Source organism: Silene latifolia, chromosome 11 (assembly GCF_048544455.1).
Source record: "Silene latifolia isolate original U9 population chromosome 11, ASM4854445v1, whole genome shotgun sequence".
Lineage (NCBI taxonomy): Eukaryota > Viridiplantae > Streptophyta > Magnoliopsida > Caryophyllales > Caryophyllaceae > Silene > Silene latifolia.
The window spans coordinates 85,616,684-85,634,679 of NC_133536.1; the positions used below are offsets into that span (position 1 = coordinate 85,616,684).

The 17,996-nt window shown below is 38.9% G+C and overlaps 1 long non-coding RNA gene across 1 annotated transcript; it reads left to right on the forward strand.

Annotated features, from left to right (window-relative positions):
• Window positions 1-2,564: 2,564 nt before the first annotated feature.
• Window positions 2,565-4,516, forward strand: LOC141614960 (uncharacterized). The gene is made up of 2 exons (XR_012529503.1): window positions 2,565-2,663; window positions 4,296-4,516. It is a non-coding gene; the product is annotated as an uncharacterized LOC141614960 (long non-coding RNA).
• The last annotated feature ends 13,480 nt before the right edge of the window (window positions 4,517-17,996 follow it).

Here is a 17,996-nt window from a genome sequence, read left to right on the forward strand (position 1 = left end):
GTAAGCTACATTATTGGGAAGTTTTAGCACTTGTTTTAATAACTAGAAAGGGTAATGGTATGGTTGACACCAATTGCTAGGTTAAAGAACATAGTTTCAATTTATGGTTTTAGGAACTCTGAGGTGATAAAGTGTTGTTACAATTAAGACCTTGTTTCTTGGGAATTTGATGGTAAGTAAGTTTTAGGATGTCAAATTCGAAAGAATACTCCTTGGGATGTTGATGACCATAATGGATTGGTGATGTGATTTGGTATTAGTTGGCTCTTGAGAGTTCTTGAGTTGAGAGAGACTTAGTGTCGAGAAGAATTTGTTAACCCTATAGACTTATAGACCTTGAGGTCGCATTGAGTACTTGAGATGATGGGATGATGTTGTAGCTGAGTGTAAATCCGCTTTTGGAAATCCTTAATAAGTAAAAGGATAGAGAAACTTGAGATCCTATTGATTTTTCAGATTTTGGGGTTGGTAGGTTGCTACCTTGTTTTGAAATGAGAATCTTGTGGTATATTTGAGGAACTTTCTCTTGGAGTTTATAGCTTGGTATTGGGATTCTTGATTAAAGGTTTATTTGTTTTTGAGGAAACCATAGTTGACACTAGTTGGATACGAATATAGCTTTGTTGGAAGCCTTGACCTTAGACTTGTGAAAGTTGTTTCTGGATGTTTGAGGATTTGGAGCGATGAGATCACACTTATAGTGGAGTACCTTGTTTGGGAGCAGTTAGGATGAGGTAACATAAGCGATTGAGGAAACCCTTGGGAGTGATGTGGTTATGAGTTTTGTTGTTAGGAAGTTTTTGGAACCGTTTTGAGTGTTGTTGTTTGTGATAAAAGTGTCTGGCGTTTCCTTGTTGACTAATTTCCCTTCTTCCTTGATCATGAGCGTTATCGTTCATACCTCTCTTCCTTACTTCATCATACTCCTCTTATAAGTTTGATGTTGGTAACCTATGAAACTCCATCTTTGACACCCTTTTAGGTTCGACTTCAATTATTACCCCATGAAATTCATACAGCTCTTTTGATTAGTTAAGCTTGAATCCGCTTAGCATACTTGCTCCTATGATGTCTAAGTTACTTTTCACTTCGAGGAATTTCTAAATATTTCAAGCTACCAGTTTCGTTTCATTCTTGAAAGTTTATGTCACTTCTGCAAACCTAACCTATTTTTGAAGACTTGAAAATGAAAATTTGATTTAGTTCCCTATTCCTTTCTTGAATATAAACTCATTTATCGTAATTTTAATTTCTAGACGCGAGTTTTCGTTAAGATTTGTCCAATTTCTGTTAATTTTGATCCATTTATGACTTCCTTGTCAAGGTTTAATGTTACATTTTTAGGGATTTGACCCCAATAAGGTTTAAAAGTGAAACCTTCATTTCTATTTTGGCTTTTTGCAAAAGAAAATTTGAGTAGACTACCTTTCTCTTACTTTGATTTTAGCGTTGATCGGATGTTAGAACTAGTTATTGGAGACATTTGATAACTTGTTCTACGCTTATCGGCGAATAGTTTTTGTTTAAAATTTGTCTCTGATTTGGAAAGATAGCGTTCTTGTGTGCACGACAAGAGCAATTCCATTCCATGAATGAGACTTACATTCTTGAAAACTCTTCATTAATGTTTTGAAGGTATTTTGGTTTTCGAATTTTACAAATGATTTGCCTTTTTACCTTATCTTTGATATGAAATGTGGATGTTCCTGCCTGATCAACAAGAGTATCACCGTTTCATTGAAAAGATACCTATATTTTCTTATGATGATATTATTAAGATGTTGTTTACTATAATTTCTCCTTCTAAGTTTCGAGGACGAAACTTTTTAAAAGGAGGGGTGATTGTAACACCCCGTAATTTCGGACCGTTATTATTTTGCGAAAGTAATTTATTAATCAAGTTGAATTTAATATTAATGTATTTGAAGTAAAAATAATTCAAAGAAATATAATTCTATTATATTTTGAAGTAAAGTATTTATTTTTATAGTTTCGAAATGTTTAAAAATAGTTTATACCGTGTAAAAACTTTTTATTTCGAAATAAGGGCATATCGGAAAAAAATGACAACTCTTTTGAAAATTGGGCAAACGATTTTGGAAATGGGTCATATGAGTACTCAATCTTCTTGTAATCCCGTGTTTAAGAACTTTGGTCTTGTCGGAATTTGCATTTGACAAACGGTTCTAATTCTTGTCGAAACGAGTCAAAACCGACTCATGAAATTCCGCCACATCCCGCTCCTTTCCTCTCCTTTCCACGGCACCCTCCTCTTCCACCTTCCCATTTCTTCCTAAAACTTCTTTTGTTCTTCTTTTGGTGCTCTTGACCGAATTCCTCAAAAAAAAAACTAATAATAATCTTACAATCGTAATTTCATCATAATTTCTTCGTTTCTAGTCCGATTTTCGCAAAATTTATATTTTCGGAATCCTCTCTTCAAGATATACAACCTAGTATGTTTTAATTTCAGTTTTCATTATGTTGATTTAAGATGATTTTGGGGCATAATTTCGGTTTTAGTGATTATTGTTGTGTTTTTGTTGTTTTTAATAGGTGAAGATTATGAGGATGATATAGGGGACTCCTATATAGTAGAGGATGATGGGTAGCTACCGTTTTTAGGGTTTTCTCAAGGGTTAATTGCCTTTTTCTAGCTTAAGGTAACATATTTCGAGTTACTCGACGAATTAATGTCACATTCTTTGCTTTTTGTGTGATTTTGTGCATGTTATTTGAGTGGTTTACTTCATATGAAAAAATGGGTTAAATTCATGTCTAATTCTGTCTTTTGTATGTTTAAGTTCACATATTAGTATGGGAATGAATTGGGAATGACTAATTGATGCTTCAGACGATGTTAAACTGAACAAAAATGGAGAAATGGAGGGTTTGGGGTGGCGGCCCACTAGGCCCAAAGAGGCCCAAGAGGCCCGTGCAGGCCCACGGCTGCCTTGGGGTTGGCCCGGGTTGGCCCGTTGCTTGTTTCGCGGTTTTTCATGCATTATTTGTCGTTTCGGGTGTATTAATGTTATATTTAGTATAAGTAACAAATGGGTAATCTTTTGAAATGAATCATATTAGTAGTAAATATAATGTTGATGGTAAAATTTTGTTTATATTGGTAATTGCACATGTTAGGATAGGTTATGATATGAAATTGTAAAGAATAGGCTTAAAATGAATTTTATAGCGATAATTGCAATGTTTTGGATGATTATGCCGAAAACTGAGCCTTGGTCCCTTTGACTGAATCGATGTCAGTCAATTGTGTGATTGGTCAGCAGCGATTGAACCGTGCACTGCCGCAGGTGGGGTTGCGGGTAAAAATTCGGTTGGATGAAATTATTGTGTTAATTGGATAATTGGCCTTATTCTTGTTTAGGCCATTTATTATGTTTTTATTTCACATATGTTGTTGGTTGATTTGAATGGTTTCTTATGTTGTAGAAACGGCCCTAGATTCCCTGGAAACTTTAATATTGTCAAGTTTGGACTCTTTGCCTCTCTTTTGGTTAATTGGGTGTCCTACTTGTTTTGTGTGGTGCGGGCTAAAGTATTCAAGCTGGGACCTAGATTGGTTTTATTTAGGTCCTAGGTGAGTGTTTCGGCCTTCATCACAGATAGGCCATTATAGTCTTTGACGAGTATATGTTCACTACTTGATAGCCTCTGTGTTCCTGACTTGGTGGGATTATATCCAAGTTGGGGCATGACCTCGTTACTTATTTTGATAGTAAGTGGTCAGCTTAAGTACTAGCCAACCCTTTGGTGGACTCCTTAGGGTACTCACTTTGTTTTAGAAAAATTATGGGTCTTGGGTGCGGTGGTGTGTATCCGCATGTCTAGGTCTGCGCAGATTTTAGGCTAGGGTTGTGTTGTGTCTTGGCCATGTTTTGATAGAACCTCGAGCCAAGATACGGTTCGATTACCTTCCCTACCTCGTGGTATAGACTCGAGTTCTGAGTGACTATTGACCGTACTAAGAACTTATGTCCTGTCTTTGATATATTGTCCTTTCTTGTATGGTGATTTTATGAATTGTAATAGGTGAGATGCAAGCGGGTTACAATTGATAAAGTTTGATTATCGCTTGTTATATGTTTCACATGATAGTTTAATTTGGTCGGTTTAGAGTTCACTTGTTAGAATATTTGATATCTAGATTATTTGTGATGTGGTTTACATGTTATGTTACATGTTACATTAAATATGACATTTCGTGGTCGGGAGGACTCGAAAATACTCCCCACCTGAATTGTGGCTTTCGTGTTTGTATAAAATGCGATTGACAGGTTGATGATGATTAGATGGGGTCACAGACGAGCTAGTGAGCAAAAGAACCTTGGACTTAGTTTGGTTATTTTGTAGTAAACCTTTAAACATTTGGTTGTGTTTATATTTTGAAGGGACATATGTCTCCCTCTCTTACTTTGGTTTGTATCACTTTATTCTCGCGACTTTAGCATGTTATGTAAATTAGGGTGTTAGTATTTGCAGGTTTTGGCACTCTTCATTTGGAAGTGTTTGTGGTTGGTTTAGAAAAGTTTTTAAAATTACAGGTTTTATCTGGTTGAACCAATTACAAACATATCCTGTCAGTTTTTCTGTAGAATTTTACGTGTTTATTTTACGCTAAAAATGAGGGTGTCACAACGGGTTTCTCGAAGAGTTATTTGACGGGATCCATTTTAGAATACACTTTGACCGAGTAGCTAAGCATGAAATGGCGTAGCTTCTTTGTTGCCCACACAAGAGCGAGGCATGTCTTCTCGAGAGGTGTATACTTACTTTCGTACTCCAAGAACTTCTTACTAAGGTGGTTGAAATCTCTTTCTTCTTTTCCAACAGTCTGTGCGAGCATAGCCCCCGTGGCTGTTTCGGTAACTGTGAGATATAAACCTAGAGGTTGATCTTGTTGGGGAGGCACTAGCACTGGTCGCTTCGCCAGTATCTCCTTTATCCTGTCAAATACCTTTTGACAGTCATCGTCTCACACGGTATGGTCTGTTTTCTTGAGCTTTTTGAAGATAGGTTCGTAGATCATAGTGAGTTTTTATATGAATCGACTTTTGTACTGTACTTTGCCCAAGAATCCTCTAACCACCTTTTCTGTTTGGGGTTGTGGCATCTCTATTAAGTCCTTGATCTTGGATGGATCAATTTCTATCCCCCTCTAGCTGACAACGAATCCCAGAAGCTTGCCTGACGTTACTCCGAATGCACATTTATGAGGATTGAGTCTCATGTTGTATTTGCGCAATCTGAGGAAGAATTTGCGAAGGTTAGCGATGTGCCCTTTTCTATCCTTAGATTTGATGATCATATCGTCCACGTACACCCCTACCTCTTTACGCATCATGTCATGTAGCAAAGTAGTCGCAGCGCGTTGGTATCTAGCCCCAACATTGATTAGCCTGAATGGCATAACAGTATAGCAGTATGTGCCCCACTGAGTGACAAAGGCTGTCTTGTGCATATCTTCACTGGCCATTTTGATTTGGTTATACCCTGTATACCCGTCCATGAAGAATAACAACGCGTGATCCGCTGTATTATCTACCAATATATCGATGTTTGGTAGAGGGAAGTCGTCTTTAGGACTCACTTTGTTCAAGTCTCTGAAATCAACATAAACCCGGATTCGCCCATCCTTTTTGGGTATGGGGGCTATATTAGCCACCCAGTCTGAATACTCGAAAACTTTGATGAATCCGGCTTTGAATTGCTTATCGACTTCTTCTTTAATCTTAAAAGGCCACTCTATCCTCATCTGACGAAGCTTCTGGTTTACAGGTTTGAAACCTGGCTTAATTGTAATGCGATGTTCTGCAATATCCTTGTCGATCCCTAGCATGTCCTTGTAAGACCAAGCAAAGACGTCTTTGAACTCGTGTAGGATGTCGATGAAACTGGCCCTTTAAGTTAGGTCTAGGGTCGTCCATAACCTAAGTTCTTGGGGTTCTAATTTCGTTCCTACGTTGATAGGTTCGTTGTTTTCTATAACTGGTGCCCCTTCCCCCTCTTCTAGTATTTATTTAATTACATAGGGAGGTAATTCGATTGAGTCTGGGTAAGGATCATCCTCATTATCATCGTAAACAGAATTGCATTCAGAATAACACAAGGAGTAAGCAGAATCAGATTTATTCATATTAATGTTTGAAAATAGCTGAAACAAAGAAGCCATATGCGCAGTAGTCAGTGGCGGCAAAGGGACAGTTGCTGGGACATTCCCCAAGCTATTGTTACTAGGCGATACTATGTTAGGAGGAACAAAAGGGCGGGGAGTGACGACATGAGGAGACTCTCTAGTGACTTCTCTAGATTTAGGTTTTGACTCCGGCTATGATTTCGACTCTGACTCAAATTCATCATCTTCAGGCTCTCCTTTGAACAACTCTCCTTCTCCAGTAGTGACCTTGAAGAGTTTTCCTCGATTGTTAGTTCATTTGATCGACTTTCTCCATCCTTTCTGCTGATTTGAGCCGGTGTCAGTGATCAGTGCTGCAGGGTTAAAATGGTCGTCTTGAAGTATCATGGTAATGATCTCATCTTGTGCTGCCTTGACGAATCAATCCTCTCCAAATAGAAGGCTAACAGCCTGTTCGTCGAGACAAGGTGTCTGACGAGTTTTGACGGTAGGAACCGTTTCTGGAGGAATGAAGTAGCAATCATGGAAGACCTCGATTCCAGCTAGTTGATTGCCTCTGTACCACCAAGGTTTGGGAAATCCATGAAAACATTCACAATCTCCTTCCCTGACGAAGTACCCATTTAGTGTAGGGAGGTAGGGTTGCATTTGGACTCCTTTACTTTTGCGATTCTGAACTTCAGTAAGCATTTCGAAGGTTTCGGCCTTCGTGGGCTTGTATCCCAAGCCTAGTGGTATCTTTTGGGAGTTACCTTCCTTGAAGGGTATAAAGGTACTCTCTCTGATAGGGTTTAGTGGCATTCCTTGGAAGTATCCATGGGATTTGAGTATGTGGTTGACCACTAAGTTGGAGTATGGGTTGAAGTACAAGGGAGCAAGCTCGCTCTATATAAGGTTTATGATTTGAAATCCTCCAAGATCGTACACTGGATCTGTAACTTGCTTGACATTTTCTCTATTACGGCCTTGATAGGTGATGAAATGATCGTTACGACCTTGCCATCTAGAGGGATCATGATCTTTTGGTGTAAGGTGGATGTCACTGCTTTGGAAGCGTGAATGCAGGGCTACCTAGAAGTATATTAAAGGATGCCTCGATGTCCACTATCTGAAAATTAACCTTTCGCTCGATTGGCCCAGTGGCTATAGTAAGGTTAATTAGCCCCACTACTTTACGTCGCGTTCCATCGTATGCCCGAACGCCTTGGTTAGTAGGAGTCCAGTCTGATTCTTTCATGCCTAACTTGTATGCTGCCTTTAGTGGTATGACATTGACTGCGGAGCCATAATCCACCAAAGTTATTGGTACGTTTTTCTTCAAGCATATGACTGTGATGTATAGAGCGAGGTTATGAGTGATGCCAAAGGGAGGCAAGTCCTCATCTGAGAAAGTAACTGGGTTACTTAGCTTGACTGAGTCTTGGAAGACTAGGTTGACGACGTCATTAGGTGTAGAGTCGTGTGCTACGTTCAAATTAGCCAATGCTTGCAGTAAAGCCTGGCGATGTGGAAATGAACTTTCAACTAGTTGCCAGACCGAAAGATCAGCCTTTGTCTTTTGAAGTTGTTTCAATAAGTGGTCAACAGATGTATCTTCGCCATTATTTGGTGTGACGACATTGCTGTTAGTAGTTGGACCATTAGCAACGGGACCACTCGTTTGTTTTTGAGTGACATTTTGGTATGGACGTCCCGAGCGAGTAAGGTGGTATACATCTTGATCTTCACTAGCTTGGACTAGAGGATGTTCTTTGAGGTAAACGTCTTCATCGTCATCCGCCCATATTCCATTGACGATACTGAGCTCTCTCAAGCTTATGATTTCAGCCTCTAGGCTGATTATTTGCTCGACTAAATTATCGGTTACTACGATCAGTTCTTGCATAGTGGATCCTTGAGATAAGATTGGAACCACTGGCATGTCTCCTCTAGTTATAGTGCTTGGATTGCGTAGGGATGCTATTGTAGCTTCTAGCTTTGAAACTTGTCTACTTACACCCTTTGCCCATGCGACAAAATCAGCGATAGTAGGGGAGATGGTGGAATAACTCTCCTCATTTTCTAGTGCATTGACCTCATCTTCAGCTGGAGAAATGAGGTGTGAACAATCCAAGGTGGATTTCTTATCTGTGATCATCAAAATTCCAAGAGGATTCTGAGTATTGCTAGGCTTGCTTGCAGGAGGTATTGGTAAGCGCCCATCTTCAATCATATTCTGAATGGCATGCTTCAATTTGAAACAATTCTCTGTATCATGCCCTTTGCCTCTACGGTACTCGCAGTAGGCATTTTCATCCCAGAACCTAAACTTCTTCTCTAGGTCAGGTGGAGGTCCTATGGGTTGGAGTTTGCCTTGTTTCATCAGTCTTTTTAGAGCATTGGAGTACGAGTCGCCAACGTTGGTGAACTTCCGCTGCGGGTTATTCTTCTTAGTAGACGATTCGACAAGGTTGACCTCGTCGGTCTTGCAAATGGAGCCATAAGAACGACTCGTTGTGCCTTCATACCCGCGACCTATCGTTTTGGACAAGAATCCTTTACAGATGTCGTCTTCAATTCTTGTTCCTAGTACAGTTAAGTCTTTGAAAGACTTTATGTTTTGGTACCTTAGATGGTTCGCATAGATTGACCTTAAGTTGTCCATCAACTTCTCAACAAGAGTAGCTTCGTCTGGGCGTTCGACGAGTTGCGTGCTAGTCTTTCTCCACCTGCTTAGGAAGTCGGTGAAACCTTCTTTCTCATTTTGGGTAAGAACCTCTAGAGTGCGCATATTGACTTATTTAAGCGTTATCTGCGTACTGTTTGGTGAACTCAATTGCAGCATCGTCCCATGTAGCAATTTTCTTGTGATCAAAGGAGTAGAACCATTGCTTAGGAATAGTATCAAGAGATGAAGGAAAGATCCTTAAGAACATCGTTGGCTTAATGCCTTTGATAGACATATAATCTTTGAATGCATGAATATGGTTCAAAGGGTTTTCATGCCCCTTAGACTTCGGGATGTCGGTCATGTTGAAGTTAGTTGGCAGTTGAGCATTTACTACCTCATATTTGCGACTGTTTCCCCTATAGATGTCATCTCCCTTGAGATACATTAATTAGTTGCTCCTCCAAATACTAGAGTCGCTTTTCAGCTTCAGTAGGACCTGGTGTAAAATTGACTTCTGGCTGTTCAAAGGGTGGAAGACCATCGTGCATGAGCACGTTGGGAATGGGACCCGCTGCAGGAGGAAGTTTAGCTTCTACAGCGACAATACGGCCTTCGATAAGGTTAAGGAGATCATAAGCTTGGTCTTGGCTTGTCTGGAGATGAAGGAGTGCAACTAGGGTTTGATCATTACCATTTGCGGGTTGTTCACATCAACCATTAACGCTTCCTTGACTAGTTCCCACCATTTTGGACTGAGGATAAGAAATTGACGACGAATCAAAACATGATCGACCATTTTTGCACACTTACTCAAAAAAGACTCGACTCGTGAAGTGGGTGTGTGTCACTGTGTCAAGTGTGATTTAAAATGACAAATTTTGAAATGTTTTGTCCTAGACAACTGTAGTGTAGTTGTAGGAGTGCTGACTCGAAGTGAGTTTTGAAATGGGTTTGAGGCCCGAAGTTTGACTCAACATTTAGACTGAGTTTCGGCTTATTTGGTGCTGTTTTAGGCCATTTTTTTAAAATGTTTACATTTTGAAATGGATTTTATTTTACAAAATTTCGTCATGATTTTGTTTACAAATGGTGATCATGTATATGATACAAACATACATATGGGCATTATAATGGTATGCTAAGTGCATTTAAAGGGTTTTGGCTTAGAAAGGTGTGTTGCCATACCAAGCAATCAAACCCTAGTCTGTGGAGAGGTCCGTGCCAAACATGAGTAACGTCGGTTCCTAGTCCATTTCCTCGAGTAGTGAAAGCTCTCGATACAAACATGAGTATGTATCGTAGTATGGTTGACGACAATCGCTATCCATCTTTAGGCCCAGATAGGAACTTGAACCGTTCGGACGGGACGATTGGTCGAATGGGTTAGTTTAGGGCCTAGGAAGACCAAATAAAACGACCGAAGAAGGTCGAGTAATGAAAAGAGACAACTGTCTCGTATAAACTATTCCCTAACCTTGTTCAAGTTTCACCCTGGGTAACACATAAGTGTATCATCCCCATCGGAGTCGCCAAACTGTGGACATGAACCACTCGCGCATTCGTCTATTATTGAGGCGGCGGTACTTCTCCCACGGAACCTTGGTTTGGCAAAGCACGTCATGGGCCGTTACCGATTTGTGAGGCATTGAAACCGATGAAAGGTTGAATAAGCCTGCATTTGTGGAGTCGCCACCAATTTATTATGGAAAAATTGGAAACCGTTCGAATACCTCATGCCATGTCAAGACACAAAGTAATAACATGAACACTAAGAACTCGTTACCCTTAGCTTTCTATGCCTAGAATGACTCTCGAGATGCCAATGGACACGGATGTCCAGCGATAGCTGGAGTAAGGGGTGAGGGTACGTATTAGGAAATCCTTTAATTCGAACACCTAATCCCGCCCGCCTCGATAGCGGCCTCTACTAATGATTAGGGAAATCGTTCATACTTGATATGTCGTCGATATAATGCATGCAACGCAACAAACATATACTAATCCTAGCATGTGAAATTAGACTATGTTGGTTAACACGTGTTTTAGTAAACAATTTGGTCGAAGTTGGAAATTAGATTAATTACATGTGAATGCCAAGTAAATAAATCATACATAATAATAATTACGATAAATGAATTACAATAATTAAAATTACAAGCTCTATTTGATGAGCACGCTAAAAAACGGGAAATTAGGAGCTACGTCAAAGCGAGACAAAACTGGACAAATAACATTCGGAAGAAAACTTATGTATCAAATTAGGATTCCAGAACCTTGACATGAACAAGTCGAAACCCCGAAGAATCGATTTAAATTAAAATGGCGAAAACCCGCAAGTATTGAATTACTCGGGATTAAGGACGAATTAAGCATTGTAATTAAAAGGAATTTGTTAGAAATATGATTTATGTACTGAAATAACAAAAAGAACGAAAGAAAAGGAAAAAAAAAAAAAAATTACAGGAAATTGAGGAAGAAGAAGAAGAGCAGGAGCAGCAAGCAACCTCTGGAAGAGGCGCAGCTGCTGCTGCGTTTCTTCTCGACGTCTGACTTCCGTTGTTTTATAAATACGGCTTTAAAAGATAGATTTTAAATCGGTTTTTGAACGTGCTCTTGATATAGATCTACATTAATTAATACAAAATAAAAGTACAATAATGAAATGGGATTTACACTCTCAGACTTACATGTTTGACGAAACGAGATTGACTAAAATTATCGTTTTAGTGATTGGTCGACTCGAATATGCGTGGAAAGTGCCCTCGTTAGAGGATTTAGTAGATTAATTAGGTTGATTAAAAGTTGAGTTGGTCAAGTTGGTCGGTCTATGCAACGCGACTGGGACTCAGAATGATCTGAGCTTACGTGGTCGATTGATCAAGCACGTAGGCGTCGAAAGGCAATTGCGTAGTCTAGAATGCAAAGAGAGAGAGAGAGAGAGAGAGAGAGAGAGAGAGAGGGGGGGAACACTCGCGTGCCAAATATGAGGTCGAAGGCTTCTATTTATACTAAACATATGGAAGAGTTTAGGAATGACACGGATTTGGAAACAAATCACAGAAATATTCTAAAAAGTGCGAAAGAAGGGATGGAGAAGAGGCGCAGCAACCACTGCGGCCCTTGGAAGAGGCGCAACATCTGCTACGTCATTTCCCCAAAGGTTTCCTCCTCAGCAAGAAAGATTTCCGCGTTTTATTATGGAATTTCGGTAGATCTATACTTCCTTATTCCATGAAACACAATATTACGGAAGATATTTACTTAAAATATTAATTTTAATTAGGAATAAACATCTAGAGAATTCTAGAACACTCCGGAATATTCCGACTCGGCATTTAAACGGTTTTTAGAAAATGAAGCGGTTTTTGACCGGGACTCCAAATGAACTCTAATTACTGTCAAAACGACCGTATCGGTGCGTAGATGACTACTCAGGGGTTGACTCGAGTGTATGAACTATCACTTCTCGATGAACTTACAGACTATCATAAATCGTTCTGCGTATCAGACATGGGGCTCAATCATCACTGGGTGGTTGGCGGGAGGTGTATAAATGAGGTATCTACACGAATCACCCACGTATTCTAGTAACATGTCATCTAATTGAAATACCAACTCAATCGATACAGCAGAATTACCAAATATAACTTTTTTTACCGCATATCAAACATATAATTAATGAGTATATCATTCACATCATGTAAACATACTTATTAAGACACATCAACAAGGTTCATCACTTATAAAACAATTTTGATTAAGCTTTTATCATGAAATTAGGCATTTCAAAAGCTAGTAGACAAGCTGTAACTTTTAAAAATCACTAATAAAAAACCGTTTAACTTGTTCTTGAAATTTTATACTCTTTAGAAAATATAAAAAGTTTTCAAAACATGAGAAAAAGAATTAAGTCCAAATCTCAAATAACCATTTTATAATGATTTTTACAACTCAATTGGTCCAAACAGAAACTGATCAGCAATTCATTATGAACTTGGGTCATCTTGCAAAAATCATCATTAAATATCAAAACAATAATTTAGAACGTGGCTTATCAATTTGCAAACATATACAAGTCTTTTAAACAGTAGAGTTAGAATTATACGAAAATTATAAGTAAAAATTTAAATGAGAAATTTTGCAAAATTGTTGGTCGAAAACATAATTGCACAAAAACTTCATGATCACTGTCCACTAAAATATTTATTACTCCTAAACCGTAAATCGTATAAGCATGAAACCAGCGATAAACGAATATAACACACAGGGCTATCACCAATAAAATTTTCATTCACAGATTATAATTAGGCAATAACTGAAAGTCAAAACAAATAAGGGTAAAAATCTGAGAAATTAACCAAGTGCAATATTACAATCCTACCCCCCTTAAAATTAAGGTTACGTCCCCGTAACCGACTCACCTTAAACAAAAGAACAAGTACGCAACATAACTAGATAAACATGGCTTTCGGGCAACACATAAATTGACATAATCCACATATCACTATACATATTAGCTCTACTTCATATACTACACCAAGAGTCACATTCAAAACTTTCACTTATAAATAGCATTTGAACTCCCACGTATATTCACCCATTTATCATCCAATTCACCATATATTTCATAAAAATATTCAATTGGAAGCAACCTCCAATATACTCCCATTCCACACAGCTTTTAGGCCATTCATACATCACATAATACGTACCTCACTCCGCATCCTGTAACAAGATTAACAATATTCATCTTAAGGCAAACAAATGACTCTAAAAAGAATTAACACGACTCCATTTTAATTACCCACTCAAAAATTTATCTCAAGGTAACCGTTTCAAAACTGAGAGGGCCATGGTACGAGTTAAGGCGCGCTTCTTAACTGCACTAAGAGGGGCTCCTAACAGTTTCTACCCGGGGTTCATTTTATTAGACACATCCTATGTTCATTATTATTCATTGCTTAGGCCTGAGAATCGTTTTGTTCAGATACCACTTTGTAACACTCCCATTTATTTAGGAGCCTTTAGCTAGACATCCCAAGTAAATGAGAGCGTTACCGTCTCAATTTCCCGAGGTAGTGAATAACAAAGTCCAACTCACCAAAGTACTTTAAATTAAAACTTAGCGAATACATATTTTACAACTGAACCAATTTAAACTTAATATAAAATAAGATACAACTCACAGCGGAAATAAATAAAGTGATTAATACTATGCACATCTGTGTAACTGGCAGTGGTACTCTCATACCATGCTCAACTGGCAGTAGTACCCTCCGTACTATGCACATCTGGCAGTAACAACTCTCTTGCTATGCATAACTGGCAGTAGCATCTCTCATGCTATGCACAACTCATCACAATACTCGTATGACTTATCAATAATGATCGCAGTGGTATAAATAACAGTGACATCCATCACGACATTTAATATAATACGCTTAGCCACAATTCTTTATAAAACATAACTTAGTCATACAAAAACATAACACAAGGTTGAGTAGGATATTCCTACCTCGAAAGCAAGCACTTCAAATAGCGCAATCCGAATAAAATCAATCTACTAGAAGTATTATTCTTCAATAAATCCGTTCAACCAATTCTGTCACCTATATAAAATAATTATTCCATTATTATTAATTCATTATCCTCGCTTAATAATTTATAAACTTATGTTAATTATATTATTATATTAATTATTAATTATTAAACCCGTCTTAAATCCCCTACTAAAATTATAATATCCAATACGTCTCAACAAACACCCCTACCAACCCAACTACACATGGTACAACCAACACCCACAAACCCGTGTTTCCACCCGTCTAACAACACCAACACCTCATCCTCCTGCCTCCACCACGAGCCACCACCACCACCTGTTGCCCAACCACGCTCCAAACACCACCAACACTACCTCACACGACTGCCGCCACCAAGCCCTAATCAACACGACACCAATAGCAACTCCCTTCAACTCGCATACATCTCAACCCGACACCATCATCTACACCAAACCTCACCACCTCTAGCCACCACCATTGTCATCGCTGACCCACGGTGGTTCCAGGGGTGCTCCCACCTTCCACTCGACCCACCTACATCACCACTACAACCTCCCAAAACCGACAACAACAATAACAATACCCCCCTCCCCTGTTTCACGCTTTTCCGACCACCACCATCACAAACCACCACCTACGGCCACCACGACGTCACCCTTGAGGTCGACTACACCACGAGCTTCCATCCCCACCATACTCAAGTTAAGGCAACGAGTATTAAATGGTTCCATCGAGCTTAAACAACAATTCTGCCCTAGCTCATAATTCCGGCCAACCACCGTACCAAACACCACCCTTGACCACCCACGACCACCCACCATGATCGACTAGCCACCTAGAAGCCACCCAACCCAGGTCCATGTCTAACAATAGGCATGGCAAGGGTAAAATCCGAGTTGTACCAACGGTACAACACCACCAAACAACCACGTAAAACCTCAGTAACAACCCTTCCCATGCCGGTCAATGGTGGTCAAACGGAGGTCCGGTCCATCCCTGGTGTTTCCCGGTCATGGTCATGGTCTCGGGTCAGTCAACGGCGGTCTAATTAATTAGTTAAATCAATCTTAAGGTGAGTATGTTATGAGACGATTAGAAAATTACCTTGTGACAATCTCTTAGCTAGTTCTTCCTTCTCTTTTCTCTTATGTGAATTATTTGTGTTTTATGATGAATAAAGTCTATTTATATAGGTAGGTCATATGGTATAAGGAAGCAATTAGGAAATATGTAATTATTATTATATTATTATTATTATTACTATTATTATCATTATACAAATACGATTATTATTAGTATTATTATATACTATTATTATTATTGTAATTACTCGATCCCGACAATTACTCTATTAATTTACGCAACATACATGGCCGACCCAAGCCCTATAGCACACGACCCAACTCCAATTCCGTCTTTCTTTATTTTATTATTATATTTATCCCGTCTTATTTTCAATTATCAAATATAAATCCCTTTAATTAATTACTTGAATTACGTAAATTAGTTATATAAACTTCACTAAATTACGGGGTATTACAAGCTCCTTCACTAGTGGTCTCTACCTTTCTCTTTTCACCCTTGTCTTTCTTCTCTTCCTTCACCATGTCAGCAATTCTCTCAGCATGTCCCGCTCTTTGATATACTTCCTCTACCGTACTTGGCTCTCCAGCTGCAAGCCTCTTGTTGATACGCGTAGTTAAACCCCTCTCAAACCTCAAAGCCAACACCTCATCCCCATAATTTAAGTCCGGCACATACTCAGCTAATTCCATAAATCTGTTTTGATAGTCTTCTATTGTCATCCCCTCTGTTATATTAAATGCATCAAACTCTGACCTCGTCCTACTCCTAACATGTTCTGGTGCAAACGTGCCCCTCAAGGTATCCTTAAAACCCTTCCATGAGACAAAAGGTTCATCACTCTCCTTCCACGCCTCCCTAATCACTGCCTTACTACGATTCCACCACAATCCGGCCTTTCCTCTCAAGTAGTGAGCTGCTTGATCTACTTGCATCTCCTCGGGACAGTCCAATAATTCGAAGAGGTTGTCGAACTCCCTACACCAATATCCCAGCAGTGACGGTTCACCAAGTCCATCGTACTTCATCGGATTATGACGAGCAATGGGAGCAATCATCTTAGCAGAATCCATCGTCGCAGTCTTCGATTTCAACGTAGCAGTCAACGCATGATTGGTTGCAATGAGCCTGTCAATCTCTTTCTGTGATATAGCTGTGGATGTAGCTCTCTTTGGTGCCATTTGGGTTCTAATAAGAATAAAGAAGAAACGTAAGTTTTCGTTCTAAGGAAGTGTGTGGTATAAGGTAGAAGATAAAATTTCTGCATACAAAAGAATGTGTGATTGGTCAAGCTGGTTTTGCCCGACCAACCACCTGTGAATCACGGCACCCGCGGCTCTCACGGCTTCCTCCTTCTTTTCCCCCAAATTAATTACTCTTGATACATGTTTAGTCTTTAATTCATGCGATCTCATAATTCTATGCCTAAAGGTTCAGGGCAACACATACCGCATATCTCTACACATGAAATTTTACTAAACATGTAATTTACGCATATACAGCCAATTCATATAAAGATGCAACAATTCATGATTCATATTTCTCCCATTTATGCCACTGATGACAAGCCACCAAAATTTTCATGCGTGTTTCATGTTACGAGTTAAAACAAGCTCAAAACAATTTTCAACCACCACACAACCGTCACATAGGCCACACGCCTATTACCTTCATCCATCTCAAAATTTCTTACCTTATGTTCTCATCTTGCAAATAAGATTAGTGCCTTTCACAACTTCAGGACACAATTAGACCTTTAAGGTAAAGCATCCAAACTAACTACCATTCTCTCTCCTTAACCTTCCTCGAGGTGAACGGCTCAAGGGTCAGATCAAGGAAGTCTCCCTAACCTAGAAGAGGGCTCCTAAATAATTTCTACCTCGGGTTCGTTTTATTATACTCCTCTTAAGTTTATTAAATTCATTTGTTAAGGCCTTAGGAACGTTCTCTCTGATACCACTTTGTAACACCCCCATTGATAAGGCTAAAATCGTATCACCTAAATCAAACTAATCGTATCTCAGTACTAACAAAATAGGTAGTGGCAAGAAAGGTATCGAATCCACAGGGAGGCGGTAATATTCAGTTTGTTAATATTTAAAGTGTCTTAAAGTAACAATTTCCTGGGGGTTTTGTTTGTTTGTTTTCTAACAACTAATAGCAAGTGAATTAAAAGATGATTAATAATAATATTAAAGAAGTCTAGGATTCCGGTTCACTAGGTCAATTATATGGGGTGTATCTTAATCAATTGTTAGGTCAATCAAACTATCTAATGTCACAAGATTGATTAATTCTATTATGCCCTTTAGATTCAGTTTAACATGCAATCGCTATAATTAAACACAATCTATCTGATTATCACAGCCTATATTAATTCTAACTCAGTCGATGAAAGTATTAATTCGCTACACTAATTATAGACTCATGCCTTAAATCATATAATTAGAAGAAGAACAATAATCAAATGATAGTTTATACGATATTACTAACAATCAATTAATAATCCCCTTTCTAATCAACCTAGATCTCCTTCATCCTAGAT